Genomic DNA, 6,584 nt, shown 5'->3' on the forward strand with positions numbered 1-6,584 from the left:
GCAATGAAACTAGGAAGAGCTAAGATGCCCAAACCAGAGACTATAAGAAATATCTTCCGGCTTCCCGGGAAGATGGCAGATTAGGAGAAACAGAACAAAACAGAAAGCATTCCAGAATATCAGTTCCAGGGTTTCAATGGCTGGGCAGGGACTTCTATGCCAATAGTGAGCGTGTATTTGGAGAAACCAAGAGATCGTGTTTAAGAATGGTGAATGTTCAGCCCAGAACGCCGCTGGGGAATGGGCGGTTGGAGCCGGCTGACGAGCTCAGAGGGCAGCAGGCTTCCACGATCTGTGCACCCTTCTCAGTACTAGCTTGGGTGATAACCTTTCACAGATCCACAGCAAAGAGTCCCCGTGCCAGGGACTGGCAGTTGGAGCAGGCAGTTGCCTAGTGAGATATCCCTTCACAGCCCCAAAGAGGCCCGCCGTGCGCACAGACTAGAGGTGAGGGCACTGCACAGAAGTTCCAGAAGCCCTCCCCTGATACCTGGGACCCTTGAGCACATGGTAGACTGGGACTGTGGGGCATATGAGCTGGAAGGTTAAATGGACAGCTCTGCAGCCCCAGAGTACTCCACCCACAGCCCAGGGAATGGCTGGGACCACTGGCAAACTGTGCAGGTTATGCACCCCCCATCCATAGGGCTGGCAGTCCCTAGTACACACAGAAAATTGGTGAACTGATTGGGCTTCCACATGATTTGGACCCCCTCTCAGCGTAAAGACAAAATTGAGGGTGAACTGGCTTGAGGGGAAGAAGTGGTTCAAGAGCACCATCTGCTGGTAGGTCTGGGAAAGTGCACTCCACCAAGCTGTAGTTCTGCCAAAGTATAGATTAATGTTCAAATAATCCTGCATATCCTAAAAGAACCCTAGAAAGATAACCAAATGCCAAGAGGCCAAAAACAATAGAAAATTATAAAGCATATGGAGAAACCAGAAGATATAGATAACCCAAAAGTCCAAATTAAAAAGCCAGAGGAGAAACAAAAGTTGGAGCAATTAAACAAAGAAGTACACACAAACATCAATGTCATAGCTCAGGATATAAAGGATGTCAAGAAGACCCCAGAAAAGCATAAAGAAGAATTTGCAAGAGTAAATTAAAAAAAAAAAAAACAGTGGATCTTATGGAAATAAAAGATACTGCTGATCAAATTAAAAATCTTCTTGAGACACATAACAGCAAATTTGAAGAAATAAAAGAAAGAATTAGCAACCTCAAAGACAGGATGATGGAAGCGAAAGCACAAAAGAACAAACAGTGAAAAAAAACAAAAAATTTGAAATGGACCTCAGGGAAATGATGGACAACATGAAGCACACAAATATAAGAATCACTGGTGTTCCATCAGTTGAAGAGAAAAGAACTAAGAAGAGTACTGAAAGACATTGTTGCGGAAAACTTCCCAACCCTTATAAACAACATAAATATGCAAATCAAAGATGCCCAACAAACTCTAAATAGAATGAATCCAAATAAACTCACTGCAAGACATATTCTGAGCAGATTGTCAAATGCTGAAGAGAAGAAAGTTCTCAAAGCAGCAAGGGAGAAGCAATTCACCACATACAAGGGAAACAACATAAGACTAAGTACTGACTACTCAGTAGGCACCATGGAGACAAGGCAGTGGTATAACATATTTAAAATTCTGAAACAGAAAAATTGCCAGCCAATAATTCTATATCCAGCAAAGCTCTTCTTCAAAATTGAGGAAGAGTTTAAAATTTTCACAGACAAACAAATGCTGAGATAATTTGTAAATAAGAGACCCGCCCCATAAGAAATACTTAAGGAGCTTTACTTGTTGAGAAAAAAAGACAGGAGAGAGAAGCCTGGAGGAGGGCACAGAACTGAAGAGTATTAGTAAGGGTAAGTTAAAGGAAATTGAGAGAGGGAAAAAACAGATCTGATAGATAAAAACCAAAGGATAAGATGGCTGTTTTAGGAACTGCCTTCACAGTGGTAACACTGAATGTGAATGGATTAAACTCCCGAATTAAAAGATACAGATTGGCAGAATGGATTAAAAAATATGAACTATCAATATGCTGTTTACAGAGACTAACCTTAGACCCAGTGACACAAAGAGATTGAAAGTGAAGGGATGGAAAAAAATATTCCATGTAAGCTACAGCCAAAAGAAAGCAAGAGTAGCAATATTAACCTCAGATAAAATAGACTTCCAATGCAAGGATGTAATAAGAGAAAAAGAAGGACACTATATACTAATAAAAGGGACAATTTAACAAGAAAAAATGACAATCATAAATGTTTATGCACCCAATCAAGGTGCGCCAAAATACGTGAGACAAACATTGGCAAAACTGAAGGAAGCAACAGATGTTTCCACAATAATCATGGGAGACTTCAATACACCACTCTGTCCTTTAGATAAATCAACAGACAGAGAATCAATAAGGAAATTGAGAACCTAAACAATGTGATAAATAAATTAGACTTAACAGACATATACAGAGTATTACATCCCAAATTATCAGGTTATACATTCTTCTCTAGAGATCATGGAACTTTCTCCAGGATAGATCATATGCTGGGGCATAAAACAAGCCTCAATAAATTTAAAAAGATTGAAATTATTCAAAGCACATTCTCTGGCCACAATGGAATGCAACCAGAAGTCAATAACCATCAAAGATCGAGAACATTCATAAATATCTGGAGATTAAACAACATATTCCTAAACAACCAGTGGGTCAGAGAAGAAAATGCAAGAGAAATTGCTACATATCTAGAAACAAATGAAAATGAGAACAAAACATATCAAAACTTATGAGATGCAATGAAGGTGGTACTGAGGGGGAAATTTATAGCTCTAAATGCATACATTAAAAAAGGAAGAAAGAGCTAGAATCAAAGAACTAATGGAACAACTGAAAAAGCTGGAAAATGATCAGCAAACTAATCCTGGAACAAGTAGAGAAAAGAAATAACAAGGATTAAAGAAGAAATAAATGATACGGAGAACAAAAAAAAATAGAATAAATAAAACCAAAAGTTGGTTCTTTGAGAAGATGAACAAGATTGACAAACCGTTAGCTAGACTGACAAAGTTAAAAAGAGAGAAAACCCAAATAAACCAAATAATAAACGAGAGTGGGGGCAATACTGTGGATCCCGAAGAAATTCAAAAAATCATAAGACAATACTATGAACAACTCTATGCCAACAAACTAGCCAATTTAGAGGAAATGGATAATTTCCTGGAAACACATGAACAATCTAGACTGACCAGAGAAGAAACAGAAGAACACAACAAATCAATCTCAAGTAAAGTGATCCAATCTGTCATAAAAAGCTTCCTACAAATAAAAGCCCAGGGCCAGATGCCTTCACAGGGAAATTTGACCAAACTTTCCAAAAAGAATTGACACCATTCCTACTTTAACTCTTTCAAAAAACTGAAGAAAATGGAACACTACCTAACTCATTTTATGAAGCCAACATCACTCTAATATGAAAACCAGATAAAGATGCTGCTACAAGGAAGGAAAACTACAGGCCAAACTCCCTAATGAATATAGATGCAAAAATTCTCAACAAAATACTTGCAAATCAAATCCAAAGACACATTAAAAAAATCATATATCCCAGGCATGCAAGGGTGGTTCAACATAAGAAAATCAATCAATATAATACATCACATTAACAAATCAAAAGAGAAAAATCAAATGTACATCTCAATAGCTGCTGAAAGAGCATTTGACAAAATTCAGCATCCTTTTTTGATAAAAACACTTCAAAAGGCAGGAATTGAAGGAAACTTTCCCAATATGATAAAGGGCATATATGAAAAACCCACAGCTAGCATAGTACTCAATGGTGAGAAACTGAAAGCCTCCCCTCTAAGATCAGTAATGAGACAAGGATGCCCACTCTCACCACTATTATTCATCATTGTGCTAGAAGTTCTAGCAGAGGAATCTGGCAAAACAAAGAAATAAAAGCATCCAAATTGAAAAGGAAGACATAAAACTGTCGTTATTTGCAGATGATATGATCTTATATTTGGAAAACCCTGAGAAATCAATAATACCTGACTGGAGCTAATAAACAAATTCAGCAAAGTAGTGGGATGCAATATTAATGCACATAAGACAGTAATGTTCCTATACACTAGAAATTATCTAACTGAAGTGACACTCAAGAAAAAGATTTGTCACAACAGCAACTAAAAAAAAAAATCAAGTACCTGGGAATAAACTTAACCAAGGATGTAAAAGACCTCTACACAGAAAGTTACATAACTTTAATAAAAGAAATAAAAGGAGACATAAAGAGACAGAAAGATATTCTGTGTTCATGGATAGGAAAGCTAAATGCAGTTAAGAAGTCAATCCTACCCAAACCGATCTACAGAATCAATAAAATTCCAACAACCTACCCTGCAGACATGGGAAAGCTGGTTATCAAATTTATTTGGAAGTGAAAGATGCCTTGAATTGCTAAAAATATTCTGGGGATAAAAGAAAAACAAAAAAAACCGAAGTGGGAGAACTTACACTTCCTGACTTTGAAGCCTACTATAAAACCACAGTAGTCAAAACAGCATGGTATTGGCACAAAGATAGACATATTGATCAATGGAATCAAATTGAGAATTTGGAAACAGACCCCCAGATATACGGTTGATTGATTTTTGATAAGGCCCCCAAATCCACTGAACTGGGACAGAACAGTCTCTTGAACAAATGGGGCTGGGAGAACTGGATAGCCATGACAAAAAGAGTGAAAGAGGACCCCTACCTCGCACCCTATACAAAAATTAACTCAAAGTGGACCAAAGACCTCAATATAAGAGACAGTACCATAAAACTCCTAGAAGATAATATAGGGAAACACCTTCAGAACCTAGTATTAGAATGCTGCTTCTTAGACCTTACATATAAAGCACAAGCAATGAAAGAAAAAATGGATAAATAGGAACTTCTCAAAATTAAATGCTTCCAAAAATTTGAAGGAATTTTTCAAAAATGTGAAGAGGCAGCCAACGCAATGGGAGAAAACATTTAGAAACCAGGTATCTGATAAGAGATTGATATCTTGCATATATGAAGAAATCCTACAACTCAATAACAATAGTAGAAATAGCCCAATTATAAAATGGGCAAAAGGTATAAAGAGACATTTATCTGAACAGAAAATACAAACGACTAAAAAACACATGAAAAAATGTTCATCTTCAGGAAAATGCAAATCAAGACCACAATGAGATTTAATCTCACACCAATAAGAATGGCTGCCATTAAACAAACAGGAAACTACAAATGCTGGAAAGGATGTGGAGAAACTGGAACTCTTATTCATTGCTGGTGGGACTGTATGAGGGTACAGCCACTGTGGAAAACAGTTTGGCAGTTTCTAAGAAAGCTAGATATCAAGTTACCCTATGACTCAGCAATTTCACTTCTCAGTATATACCCAGAAGAACTGCGAGCAGTGACATAAACAGGTATTTGCACATTGATGTTCATAGTGGCGTTGTTCACAATTGCCAAGAGATGGAAACAATTCAAATGTGCTTCAACAGACGAGCGGATAAACAAAATGTGGTATATACATATGAAGAAATACTATGCAGTAATAAGAAGGAATGAGGTCGGGAAACATATGACAACATGGTTGAACCTTGAATACATAATGCTGAGTGAAATAAGCCAGACACAAAAGGAAAGATATTATATGTTACCACTAATGTGAACTCCATGAAAAATGAAAATAAGTGTCTTACAATGTAGAATATAGGGGACCTAATGATAGACAGAAATTAGTGAAGGGGAAATAATCTAATACGTACAGATATGATAATGAGGGCAAACTTAATGGTATTAGAATGGTCAGATGTGACTAGGGTTCGTTAACGAGATTACAAGTATCAGTGATACACTGAAGGCAAACATATTCATAAATGGTTGTTTAAAGGCATGTAACCCACAGAATAGCACCACAAACCTAAATAAGTGTTAGCATGATATACTTACAAGGTATGACACTGGTGCAGAGGGTTAACAACAGAGTGGTATGTGGAAAAAATACCCATTACAGATTAAAGACTATCTTTAATAGGACTATCTTACCAACACTACACTAATACAAGGGATGAATAATTAGCAGCTGATAAGAGCTCTGGCATGTATTATGTTACGATAATTGTTTAAAGTTGAGAATGATGATTATACAACTAAGAGAAGATAATGTAAGAAACTGACTGTTTATCTTGGGATAGAATATATATTAAGTGAAATTAGGAATCCACCACTTAATAATGAAGCCCTCACCTTGAAGCTTGCTCTTGTGAAACTTAGGATTGTAAATGGGAGGTTGAGCCCTCCTATAATTATGCCTAAGAGGCACCTCCAGGGAACCTCTTTTGTTGCTCAGATGTGGTCTCTCTCTCTAAACCCAATTCAGAAAACAAATTCATTAACCTCCCCCCAACCCCCAACGACGGACGTGACTCCCAGGGGAATGAATCTTCCTGGCAACATGGGACCTGATTCCCAGGAATGAGGCTGGCCCTGGCAGCGAGGGATTGAAAATGCCTACTTGATTCTAT

This window comes from Choloepus didactylus, chromosome 10 (genome assembly GCF_015220235.1).
Source record: "Choloepus didactylus isolate mChoDid1 chromosome 10, mChoDid1.pri, whole genome shotgun sequence".
In the NCBI taxonomy this organism is placed as follows: Eukaryota; Metazoa; Chordata; class Mammalia; order Pilosa; family Megalonychidae; genus Choloepus; species Choloepus didactylus.